Source organism: Anomaloglossus baeobatrachus, chromosome 8, assembly GCF_048569485.1.
Source record: "Anomaloglossus baeobatrachus isolate aAnoBae1 chromosome 8, aAnoBae1.hap1, whole genome shotgun sequence".
NCBI lineage: Eukaryota > Metazoa > Chordata > Amphibia > Anura > Aromobatidae > Anomaloglossus > Anomaloglossus baeobatrachus.
This window is the reverse complement of record NC_134360.1, coordinates 51,606,023-51,619,764: the sequence shown is the minus strand read 5'-3', so window position 1 is coordinate 51,619,764 and position 13,742 is coordinate 51,606,023. Positions and strand designations below refer to the sequence as shown.

The window sequence follows — 13,742 nt, the reverse complement described above, 5'->3', positions numbered from 1 at the left end:
TAGACTCCAATGTTAAAAAAACCCGGATTTGGCAGAAATCAATTATGTTTGCAGAACTTTTTCCCAACAGATTTCTGCAGGATCTGTTCTATCGGATGATAACTGGACATGTGAACTCAGACTAAGAAAGATTCAGCAAAAAAGAAAGCAAAAAACAAAAGCAGAAAATAGGTGTGACGCCCCTGAACTAGTCAGGGTGTCACAGGGAACTGAACTCCTTTTCCTTAGGCCTGAAACACACATCCGGGAAACACGTGCGTGTTTGGTCCGTTTCCGTGTATACTGGAGACACGGCCAAACGTGCACCAATGTTACTATATCTCAGCGGTTACAATTGCGTTTTTGGTTATGTCCGTGAGTCCGTCTCCGTGATGCGTTTTTGGTCCATGCCTCACGCCAGCATGTCCGTTTTCTGCACGAAACACGCAGCACGGACCCAATGAAAGTCAATGGGTCTGTGCGCACGTCCGAGTGACACGGACGCATCTCTGTTTGCTCCCTGTACGTTTTGTGCTTTTTTCATGTGATGTCGGTCTTTTTTCTTTTTCTGTTTCGTTCTCTCCCTCAGCCCGTCGGTCGGTCTCTATGTCTGTCGGTCGGTCTCTCTGTCTTATCTGTCCCTCTAGCTGTCTGTCGGTCAGTTCCCCCCCTCTCTCATACTTACCGTTCCCCGATCTCCGGCGCGGCGCTGCACGGCTGTTATAATAACTCCGGCGGCTTTTACTATTTTGAAAAAGCCGGCCGCCCATTAATCAATCTCGTATTCCCTGCTTTCCCCGCCCACCGGCGCCTGTGATTGGTTGCAGTCACACACGCCCACCACGCTGAGTGACAGCTGTCTCACTGCAACCAATCACAGCAGCCGGTGGGCGTGTCTATACTGTGCAGTGAAATAAATAAATAAATAATTAAAAAAAACGGCGTGCGGTCCCCCCCCATTTCAATACCAGCCAGATAAAGCCATACGGCTGAAGGCTGGTATTCTCAGGATGGGGAGCTCCACGTTATGGGGAGCCCCCCAGCCTAACAATATCAGTCAGCAGCCGCCCAGAATTGCCGCATACATTTTATGCGACAGTTCTGGGGCTGTACCCGGCTCTTCCCGATTTACCCTGGTGCGTTGGCAAATCGGGGTAATAAGGAGTTATTGGCAGCCCATAGCTGCCAATAAGTCCTAGATTAATCATGTCAGGCGTCTATGAGACACCCTCCATGATTAATCTGTAAGTTACAGTAAATAAACACACACACCAGAAAAAATCCTTTATTAGAAATAAAAAACACAAACAAATTCCCTCATTACCAATTTATTAACCCCGACAAACCCTCCATGTCCGGCGTAATCCACGGACTCCAGCGTCGCTTCCAGCTCTGCTGCATGGAGGTGACAGGAGCAGCAGAATACACCGCCGCTCCGGTCACCTCCACGCAGCTAATGAGATGAGTAGCGCGATCAGCTGCTGTCACTGAGGTTACTCGCGGCCATCGCTGGATCCAGTGGTGGCCGTGAGTTACCTGACTGACAGCAGCTGATCGCGCTACTCATCTCATTAGCTGCGTGGAGGTGACCGGAGCGGCGGTGTATTCTGCTGCTCCTGTCACCTCCATGCTGCAGAGCTGGAAGCGACGCTGGAGTCCGTGGATTACGCCGGACATGGAGGGTTTGTCGGGGTTAATAAATTGGTAATGAGGGAATTTGTTTGTGTTTTTTATTTCTAATAAAGGATTTTTCGGGTGTGTGTTTTTTTACTGTCACTTACAGATTAATCATGGAAGGAATCTCGGGGAGACGCCTGACATGATTAATCTAGGACTTATTGGCAGCTATGGGCTGCCAATAACTCCTTATTACCCCGATTTGCCAACGCACCAGGGTAAATCGGGAAGAGCCGGGTACAGTCCCAGAACTGTCGCATATAATGTATGCGGCAATTCTGGGCGGCTGCTGACTGATATTGTTAGGCTGGAGCGCTCCCATAACGTGGAGCTCCCCATCCTGAGAATACCAGCCTTCAGCCGTATGGCTTTATCTGGCTGGTATTAAAATGGGGGGGGTCCGCACGCCGGTTTTTTAAATTATTTATTTATTTATTTCCCTGCACAGTATAGACACGCCCACCGGCTGCTGTGATTGGGTGCAGTGACACAGCTGTCACTCAGCGTGGTGGGCGTGTGTGACTGCAACCAATCACAGGCGCCGGTGGGCGGGGAAAGCAGGGAATACGAGATTGTTTAATGAGCGGCCGGCTTTTTCAAATTAGAAAAAGCCGCCGGAACAGTGTGAACACCGTGCAGCGCCGGTGATCGGGGAACGGTGAGTATGAGAGAGGGGGGGACACTTCAGTCACTCGGGGGATTAGCGGTCACCGGTGAATCCTTCACAGGTGACCGCTAATCAGTACGCGGCACAAAGACAGAGCCGCGGCATGAGAATGAAGTCGGGTGAAGTTCACCCGAGTTCATTCTCATCCCGCTTCTCTGTCTTCCGACATGTAGTAACGACATTTTGCATCACACACGTACATTTCACACGGACAACACACACACATGTCAGTTATTTCACTCACGCACACACGACCATTCCACACGCACATACGGCTAGCATACGGGATACACACGCAGGCCACACATACCATAAAAACGGACCTAAAAAACGGAAAACGGACCCGAAAAACGGCCCGTTTTACACGGACGTGGTTTTCACGGATGTGTGGCGGAGGTCTTATGGTGCAGAACCCACCCGCTATGGTTCTGGGATCCTAACCTTTGGTATTGCTTCCATCAGCACTCAAATCCTAGTCACCTTACATCACACCCTGTCAGGCACACCAGTGAGTGGTCTAGCGGGAATAGGACCACCCGCCTAGGGGTCAGGCAGACTGGTGGTAGGGGCTGAGTGAGTGGAGTGGTAGCCCTCAGAGAGTGAGGAGCTGAGGGAGTTGGAGCTCCCTGGGAGACTTTGGCTAGGTCGCAGACGGTGCTCTGGGACCGGAGGAGTCGAAGACCTGGTTGCAGGGTATTGGAGAAAGGTACCAGACTTAGTTTTGGAGAACAGTCAGCACCGGAATATCTAGTAACCAGACTGGTACCGAGCACGGCATGGTACTGGACCCTTGATCAGGGAGTAGCTTCACGCAACCTGATAATTAACCTGTGGAGGATATGTCTCTTTATGAACTTTTCCCAAGAGCACAGCGATTGAAGGCACAACACAACGAGGGGGATAGGGCCTTCCAGCTTACACGGCCTACAGAAATCCCAAGTGTCAGCCATCGAGAGCACAGCTCCTCTATCAAAATATAGGGAGCGGGACCCCGACAGCTTCAGGCCGAGGGGTCACTCAGAAACGTCTAAACATCAGTGCATGGAGGCAGGTCAGGACCATCAGCAATACCAACAGGAATGGATTCCCGGACAAGCTCCCCAGAGAGGCAGCGGCACCCAGAGACTTGGTTTACTCCTGTGTCAGAGTCTACTTAATGGTTGCACCAACATCCACACGGCCTGAGTGAGTACGCTGCTCCCCCCTTGCGTCCTGCCTGCTGCGCGGTCTGCACCACGCTTCCCTGCACCATCACCATCCAGAGTCCCGAGACCTACCCTACCCGTGGAGGAAACGTCATCTGGCTGCCCCACTCCGTTTCCCCCGGGTACTTCCATCGGCAGCGGCAGTACTCCCCTTACCGCGAACCATGAGTGGCGTCACGAACACTAATCCCCTTTAGATAGACTTCTCCCCCCTTTTATTTTCGAGTGTCCGTGAGCCCCCGGGTCCTGAGACTCTTGAGCCACGGCAAAGCCCCGGATTTGAGCAGTCCGACTGCTGCAGGGGCGGTACATAGGCAGTAGCCATATTTACTAAGAGATGTCACAAATTGAATGCACTTCCAGGATACAGCAGCTCTTGGTTAATGGTGGAGGCAGCACGAGTGCAAAATACTGATGAAGCAATCACTCACAGCGGCCAATTCATGGAAGGGGGGGGGGTTGCCTAGTATTAGGCTACATTCCCACAATCAGTATGAGAGAGCAGGAGACAGCGCAGGCATACTGGGAAAGGAGACAAGTCTGTTAAAGTCCAGACTGTAAGGAAGTGACCCTTGGCCGACAAGCACAATATCTCCTCTTCACACTGCTCCTGTACGGACACCTAGCATTCATAGAAGGGAGATCTATTCATGACTCGTCACCCTGTCTATCCGGTTTCCTGGCAATGAGAACCGCGACCTTGGCCCTCGCCTTACTGACCGAATGGGATCACCACCACCTCGATTTTGCTTTCCTGGCTTTAGTATGCACAATGAATGGTTTCAATCATTTCCCCCGAGGGCCTTAAGGGGGCTTTACACACTACGACATCGCTAGCAATTGCTAGCGATATCGAGCGTGGAAGCAACCCGCCCCCGTCGTGTGTACGATATCGTGTGTTCGCTGCCGTAGCGAATGTTATCGCTACGGCAGCGTCACATGCACTTACCTGGTCGGCGGCGTCGCTGTGACTGCTGAACAATCCCTCCCTCAAGGGGGAGGGACGTTCGGCATCACAGCGACATCACCGCAACGTCACTAAGCGGCCGGCCAATCAAAGCGGAGGGGCGGAGATGAGCGAGATGTAACATCCCGCCCACCTTCTCCCTTCCGCATTGCGGCCGGCGGCAGGTAAAGAGACGGTCCTCGCCCCTGCGGTGTCACACATAGCGATGTGTGCTGCCGCAGGAGCGATGAACCAGCTAGATAAACAACCCTTACCGATTTTTGAGTTTGGGACGACCTCTCCATGGTGAACGATTTTCACCATTTTTTAGGTCGCTTAAGGTCACTGGTCAGTGTCACACGCTGCGATATCGTTAATGACGCCGGATGTGCGTCACTAACAACGTGACCTTGACGATAAAACATTAACGATATCGTAGCGTGTAAAGCCCCCTTTAATGTCACTTACCACGTTCAAGGATACCGCCTTCTTTGGAACCAACCAAGTAGCCATATTTACCAACAAAGGTCACAAAATGAATGCACTTCCAGGATGCACCAGCCCCTTGTTAATGGCGGCACTAGTGCAAAATACTGATGAAACGATCACACCGACTGATTCATGGAAGGTTGTCTAGTATTAGGCTACGTCCCCACAATCAGTATCTGGTGCGTTTTTTACGCTAAGTATATTCAGTGAGTCAAAAACGCAGCATCTCACACTTCCAGCCAAGTGGATGGGATTTATAGAAATCTTCGACCTACAGCGCTTATTTTTTTTTACGCTGTGTAAACTGACTTGCTGTGCGTTTTACACCAACCAAGGAGCTGACTTGGTGTGCGTTTTACAATCCACAGCATGTCAATCTTTCTTGGGTGTCCTGGGCTGCATTCATTTGGTTCAAGTACATTCATTTGGTGACCCGGGTTGAAATGTATTAATTTGATGACCCGGGTTGAAATGTATTAATTTGGTGACCCAGGTTGAAATGTATTAATTTGATGACCCGGGTTGAAATGTATTAATTTGATGACCTGGGTTGAAATGTATTAATTTGATGACCCGGGTTGAAATGTATTAATTTGATGACCTGGGTTGAAATGTATTAATTTGGTGACCCGGGTTGAAATGTATTAATTTGGTGACCCGGGTTGAAATGTATTAATTTGGTGACCCGGGTTGAAATGTATTAATTTGGTGACCCGGGTTGAAATGTATTAATTTGGTGACCCGGGTTGAAATGTATTCATTTGATGACCCAGGTTGAAATGTATTAATTTGGTGACCCAGGTTGAAATGTATTAATTTGATGACCCGGGTTGAAATGTACTCATTTGGTGACCCGGGTTGAAATGTATTCATTTGGTAACCCGGGTTGAAATGTATTAATTTGGTGACCCGGGTTGAAATGTATTAATTTGGTGACCCGGGTTGAAATGTATTCATTTGGTGACCCGGGTTGAAATGTATTAATTTGATGACCCGGGTTGAAATGTATTAATTTGGTGACCCGGGTTGAAATGTATTAATTTGGTGACCCGGGTTGAAATGTATTAATTTGGTGACCCGGGTTGAAATGTATTAATTTGGTGACCCGGGTTGAAATGTATTCATTTGATGACCCAGGTTGAAATGTATTAATTTGGTGACCCAGGTTGAAATGTATTAATTTGATGACCCGGGTTGAAATGTACTCATTTGGTGACCCGGGTTGAAATGTATTCATTTGGTAACCCGGGTTGAAATGTATTAATTTGGTGACCCGGGTTGAAATGTATTAATTTGGTGACCCGGGTTGAAATGTATTAATTTGGTGACCCGGGTTGAAATGTATTCATTTGGTGACCCGGGTTGAAATGTATTCATTTGGTGACCCGGGTTGAAATGTATTAATTTGGTGACCCGGGCTGAAATGTATTCATTTGGTGACCCGGGTTGAAATGTATTCATTTGGAGACCTGGGTTGGTAAATGTGGCTAATACCTTTTTTCTGCTGTTTATTGAACCCGGCTAGGGTCACATGAGCATATAAACTGGACGAGTGCTATCTGATTTTATATTACATAGCACTCAGGCCAATATTATTCAATGTAGCAGTGCTGAATAACTTTTTTCACATACCGATTCGACATGAGAAAAAAAACTCTCAGCGTGCTGCAATTTCATGTGAAAATAAGATAAAACTCACTCATTGAAGTCTATGGAAAAACAGTAATCATTGGTCTGCACTCGGATGACATCTCAGTGCAGTCCGCCTTCTGCAGACTCACAGAATGGAGAAGATGGAAAAGTTTTGTTCTCAACCTTCTTCTCACAGAGTGCTCCGATTCTGTCATATAAGAGGATCAGCTAACACCAAGCCGACACTCTGATCAGCGTTAGATCGGAGTGTCGTTAGCATGATTGGCCCAATTATGACCCTGCCCTAAATGCCCCGTTACGCGCTACGATTTATGATTTATCTGACGATCTCTAAAATGATGTGACACGCCCAGATCGTTGTTACGATTTGCCGAGATCACACATAGGTCGTTTTGTAGGGGTCACACGTAACGATCTCACCAACGACACAACAGCGATCAGCGATATATTGTTTGACCAAGGCGGTGGTGTGGATGTTGTTCGTCGTTGGCAGGGTGTCACACGTACCAATATGTCTGCTGCGTTCCAAACGTCGAACAATATTTTGAAACTGAACGGCGTGTCAACGATCAACGATTTTCAACCTATTTGCGATTGTTCGGAGTCGCACGTTGGTGTCACACGCAACGACGTCACTAACGATGCCGGATGTGCGTCTGTCACGTTCTCCGGGTCCCCTGCTCTGCTCCCCGGCTCACCTGCCACGCTCCCCGGCTTCCCTGCTTCGCTCCCCGGCTCCTCTGTCAGGCGTCCCCCGCTCCACGGTCTCCAGCCTCCATCACCTGCGGTCCCCAGGCGGCCCGGTCCCCGCTCCCGGTGTCCATCGGCAGCCCTGCTCCAGGCCGGCTCCCCTGCTTCCTATACACCGCTCCCTGCCCTGCCTTCTGGCACCCGGGCCTCGCGCATGCGCATTAGGGCGCGCGCGCGGTCATTGACCCTCTCTTAAAGGGCCAGCGTCCACTGACAGGAAATTGAACACACAGGTACAGGGTATAAAGGGGTTTAATGTCCAAGTGGGCGGGGCCTGTTCTTCGTGTTTCCTAAGCTAGGAGTCAGGTCTCCTTGTGTCTCTGTGATATACTTACCTATCTCTCTTCTAGAGCCGCTCCTGCCTCGCCATCCGGTCCTGCCGATTCCCGAACCCCGAACGCTGACTATCTGCCATCCCGTCAGTCCGTACCATCTCTGATCCCTGTGGTGACCCGTCATCTCGCTCCATCGGTTCCGGACTCTGCCTGACAACATCTCGGCCTCCGAACCTGAGCTCCGTCACCCGGACTACCTTCGGTGACTCCGTGGTCCCAGGGACTTCTCCATTCCACTCTTTTGCACGGACTGTCCTGCTACCCGTAGTGCTCCGGCTACCGGACCCCTTGCCTTCATTAAGGTGTTCGGCCCAGTGGATCCCCCTCCTGGGTCTGCCCGTCCACCTGGCCCTAACAGCGTCACAAAAACAGTGACCCTGACGACAGATCGTCAGATAAATCGTAGCGTGTAACGGGCCATTAGAAAGATGAAGAACAATCAGTCACTGCAGATTCTATGGTGCCTGCCTATATCTTCGGTATACAAATGTATATATAGATGTCAGACATTTCCTGGGATCCCACAGATACAGAGAAATATATTTTGCTCCAAAACAATAAAAGATATCCAAAACTTAAAATAAGGACAATGTAATAAGGAATATCACCAAACACACCCAAAGAACAATATACACCACATCTACAAGAAGTCAGGATCCTAAAATACCCTCTAACCTTTCAGGTGAACTTAATGTGACCTTCTCTAAACTTTGGGTGCTCAAAGTTTCAGGACGTTTTGTACAATTTACTGTTCTCTAATAAGGAGCTTAATGGTAAAATCACAACAGGTGTTTGATCTGTGACGCCCTGGCCTATCAGGTCGTCACAGGGTATTGTGCAATCTGCCCTCCTGTACAATATCCACCTCCTCCTTGGTTACGGGTTCCTGACCTTTGGTATTGCCAAGAACAAGCTAATCAAAATCCTAGAAACGCTCTGCACCACACCCACTAGACACACCAGTGGACAGCCTGAGGGGAATAGGGTCGCCCACTTGGGGGGTTGGTTAAGGGGAGGTCAGGAGTGTGAGGAGTAGTTCAGTTGAGTGGTGACTCTCGAGAGGAGAGGTCAAGAGCTGGGCTTCTTGGTACTACTAGGTGGCAGACGTTGGTCTGGTCCTGGTTGGAGATGGACTCCCGGTCGCAAGGGATCGTGACTAGGGGCACGGACTGCCGAGGAGGACAGCCGGCAGCCTTGTGCCATGACCGAGCAGGGGCCAGGGCACGATGGGGTACGTGGGCCCTTGGTCAGGAAGAAGCTTTAGGCGTCGTGGTAATTTACCCGACGAGGATGGAGCCTTCAAGAGCCGCTCTCCACCCGCTCCAAAATCGGGGTACTAGCGCAACGAGGGGGATAGGACTTCCCAATACATAGTCTAGAAAATCCCAACCGTGAACCCTGAGAGGAAGCTCACCCAGTTAGCCACACTGGGGAGCGGGACCCGACTAGTTTTATGCTAAAGGGACCTGTTAGAAGCAAAGGTGCCAAGGAAAAGGTCATAGGCTAACAAGCAACACCAAAGGGCACAGGATCCAGGCGTGCTCCCTCCCTGCTGCAGCGATATCAAGATCTTTGGTTTACCGCAGTTGTCGGTGTCAGCGTTATTGGACTGAGTGAGTACAAAAGTAACCCTTACCGTCCCCAACGGCACCTCTCCGCAGCCCTCATCAAGTCCTGGGGCATTCCCCCTACCCGTGGAGGGGTTAAACAGCAGGCTGCCCCCACGATCGCCACTGGGTACTCCTAACGGCAGCGGTGGTACTCTGCCTTACCACACACAAGTGGCGTCACAAACTGTCCATACAATCCTCTGTAAATACCCCACTTTTTATTCTGAGTGGCCGCGCGACCCCGACCCCCGGGTCCGGAGATCTCTCGAGCCACCTCCGGATCCGGATCCGGATCCGAGCAGCAGCAGCAGGCTGCTGACGCGGGGGCGGTACAGATCCATGACTCGCCCAATAAATTTCAATGTTCAATTAGTACAATACAGTCGTAATCATCACGCTGTTCACATTTTGACATCATGAGACCAAGACGACACCTAACAATTGATCAGCAGGACCGCGCCATTGTGAGGCTTCAAGCAGGATGTTCTCAGATGGAAGTGTCCACTGAGCTTGAAGTGTCACAGAGTGTCACCAGCAGGTTGTAACAGAGATACAGAGAGACTGGAAGAGTCACAGAAAGGCAGAGATGTCCTTTGGCCACATCCCACACTGTTAACCGCTTCATTGTTAATAATGCCCTTCAGAACCAGATAATGAATGCCACACAACCCCAGGCACATTTAAGGGAAGTCAGAGGACCTCAAGTGTCACGTCAGACCATTCAAAACCATTTACATCAGGGTGGTCTGCGTGCTAGACGACCTGCGAGGTATCTGACCACACCACCAGGCATATATACAAACACTGCAAATATATGTAAAATGTATAGTGTAATGCATAGGGTAAATTGTGTGTCTCAGGTAGGAGGATGAAGGGTCGAAACGTCTGCACCACTCCCCTCGATTCTGTTGATTGTCTGCAGTGCTGACATCATGCTCACATTGCTGCAGCCAATCACTGAGCTCAGCGGCCTTGCCCATGTACACGGCATATGCCACTAAGCTCAGTAATTGGCAGCAGTGCTGTTGAGGAAATGTCACCACTGCAGACAAACAATAAAGCCCTTTTCAGTGGTGCTCAACACCGGAGAATATATAAAGCACATTTTTTTTTGTTTTTGAAGATCAATATGAGCCGCTTACACAACTTTTATGAAATCAGAAAACCTCTTTAAGGCTACGTGCACATGACTGTCATGATTGTGTCACATATGCAGGTTACATTTTGTAATGGAGCGGATTTATTTTTATTTGATGCTGAAAGGGTTAAGGGCTCTTTTCCTTCTGGATGAGATTACTCATAGCCACAATTACAGTTGCAGTATCTTGTCACCACGCCCTTCTGCTATATATACCCACCCCTAGCTTTACTCCATGCTGGTGATAAAATCTCTATACTGACTACTTTGAAGGAGCCAGTCACTGGAGTAGCAGAGTTGTTGTTTCAGTTGCAGCTGTGAAGTTCCTGCTGAATAAACCTAGGAGTGTAATTTGTTGTGTCTTTCTCCACCCCGCTTGCTTACTTTCCTTGTGTTGTTTTATTGTAGTAGGGAGACTAGTGTCTCGCTGACCTGCTCACTAGTCAGGGACAGCGATTGCTTAGGCACGTGACAGCGTACGGGGGGAAGGACCCGTCTAAGGAGGTTAGGGAGCTCAGTGATCAGTCACAGGGGAATGTGAGGTGGTGACTCCTCTCCCTCACATCAGGGTCTTCCTCCACGGCTTCCTGTTATTGTGGTTTCACTATACAGCGGACACTTTGTACATCAGAATCGTTCATTTTCCATTGGCCATTATAGAATATCTGCCCTCCAGCTCCTGTATAAGCAGCGGATTGTGTTTTATCATCATTTATTTTTATTGCAGTATTTTAAACATCTTGTGATTATAAGATTTCTCTGCAAGTTCCTTATTGTCTCATCCTTAGTGTTATCTATTGTGACACTCAAACCTCGAACACTATATGCTCTTCATGTGTGTCTATGGTATATCGGGTGTGATAAATGTGCCGAATCGTGCGGGGCTCCAAGATGTTTACCAGTGACTACCAGTAAGATCTCTGAGAGTGATCACTGTTATCTGTGGTGTTACATAGGACTGCAAGTGAAGTATACTATATTATCTGTACTCAGAGAGTTATCACTGTGTTATCTGTGGTGTTACATAGGACTGCAGGTAACATCTACTACATTATCTGTACTCAGAGAAGTATCACTGTGTTATCTATGGTGTTACATAGGACTGCAAGTAAAGTATACTATATTATCTGTATTCTGACACTTATTATTGTGTCAAATGTGGTGCTACATAGGACTGCAGGTGACATCTACTACATTACCTATACTCAGAGAGTTATCACTGTGTTATCTGTTGTGTTACATAGGACTGCAGGTGACATCTACTACATTACCTTCACTCAGAGGATTATCATTGTTATCTGTGGTGTTACATAGGACTGCAGGTGACTACAATATCAGTACTCAGAGAGTTATCACCATTATCTTTTGTGTTACATAGGACTGCAAGTGAAGCATACTATATTATCTGTACTCAGAGACTTATTACTGTGTCAACTGTGGTGTTACATAGGACTGCAGGTGATATCTAATACATTAGTACTAAGAGACTTATCACCATTATCTGTGGTGTTACATTGGACTGCAGGTTATATCTACAGCATTATCTGTACTCAAAGAGTTATCACTATGTTATCTGTGGTGTTACATAGGACTGCAGGTGAAATCTAATACATTATTTGCATTCAGAGTTATCACCATTAGCTGTGGTGTTACATAGGACTACAGGTGATATCTACTACATTATTAGTACTCAGAGAGTTATCATTGTGTTATCTGTGGTGTTACATAGGACTGCAGGTGAGTTCTACTACATTATCTGTACTCAGAGGGGTGTCACTGTGTTATCTGTAGTGTTACATAGGACTGCAGGTAACATCTACTACATTATCTGTACTCAGAGAGTTATCACTGTGTTATCTGTGGAGTTACATAGGACTGCAGGTGATTACTACAATATCAGTACTCAGAGTTATCACCATTATCTTTGGTGTTACATAGGACTGCAAGTGAAGTATACTATATTATTTGTACTCAGAGACTTATTACTGTGTCATCGGTGGTGTTACATAGGACTGCAGGTGATATCTAATATATTAGTACTCAGAGACGTATCACCATTATCTGTGGCTTTACATAGGTCTGCAGGTGACATCTACTACATTATTAGTACTCAGAGAGTTATCACTGTGTTATCTGTGGTGTTACATAGGACTGCAGGTATATCTAATACATTAGTACTCAGAGACGTATCACCATTATCTGTGGTGTTACATAGGTCTGCAGGTGACATCTACTACATTATCTGTACTCAGAGAGTTATCACTGTGTTATCTGTGGTGTTACATAGGACTGTAGGTGAAATCTAATACATTATTTGCACTCAGAGTTATCACCATTATCTGTGGTGTTACATAGGACTGCAGGTGATATCTACTACATTATTAGTACTCAGAGAGTTATCACTGTGTTATCTGTAGTGTTACATAGGACTGCAGGTGACATCTAACCCATACATTATCTGTACTCAGAGATAACACCATTATCAGTGGTGTTACATAGGACTGCATAACATCTATACCATTCACTGTTGTCACTCACTGTGTTGTTGTTACAGATCTCCCGGGCGTATCATGGCGGATCCTTTCTATCTTCTCGGTATATCTCACTTCCCTTCTCCCTCGTCCTCCAGGTTCACTTTCCTCTGTTTGGTTTGAGCGGCCACTTCAATGGGAGGTCATTACCCAAAACCTGATTGTGAAACTTTCCCTGCAGAGCAGCAATCGCTTACCGTCAGCCCTGCCCCAGCACACACAGCCGCTACCATGTATCACAGCAGGAACAAAGCTACAGCGTGACCTGCACATACACAGTGGCATGCAAAAGTCTGGGCACCCCTATTTATTCTGAACAGTTAAGCAAATTGAAGATGAAATGATCTCTAAAATGCATAAAGTTGAAGATGATGTACTTTACACACACAAATAATATTTTTTTTTTTTTACATTTTAAATGAACAAAAAACCAAAATGGGACGATGCAAAGGTTTGGGCACCCTGTATGGCTAGTATCTAGTAGCATCCTTTTTGGCAAGTATCACAACTTAATAGACAGAAAAACATATTATTGGTTCCAGTATACATTACCATATATATAACCTACAAAAAGAATACTGAAACTCATATTTAAAACAAAGATGTCTCCTTTGATAAAGACGGCGAAACGCGCGTTGGGAAGCCTCCCTGTGGTCCCTAATATCTATTATGTAAGTAATTTTCACTGTATGTTCTATGGTACATTATCACACACCTTAATATCCTTGGTGTGCTCTATGTATACTCCGTTTAATGATCAGC

The 13,742-nt window shown here is 47.5% G+C and overlaps 1 protein-coding gene across 1 annotated transcript in view; it reads right to left on the bottom strand.

The window, feature by feature from the left end:
• IL5RA (interleukin 5 receptor subunit alpha) overlaps positions 1–13,166 on the bottom strand; it is a 121,171-nt gene extending 108,005 nt beyond the window's left edge. The window contains exon 1 of the mRNA XM_075321608.1: positions 12,988–13,166. The gene's annotated coding sequence lies outside the window, so the exon portion shown is untranslated. The remainder of the gene's footprint in view (positions 1–12,987) is intronic.
• Between the last annotated feature and the right edge of the window lie 576 nt (positions 13,167–13,742).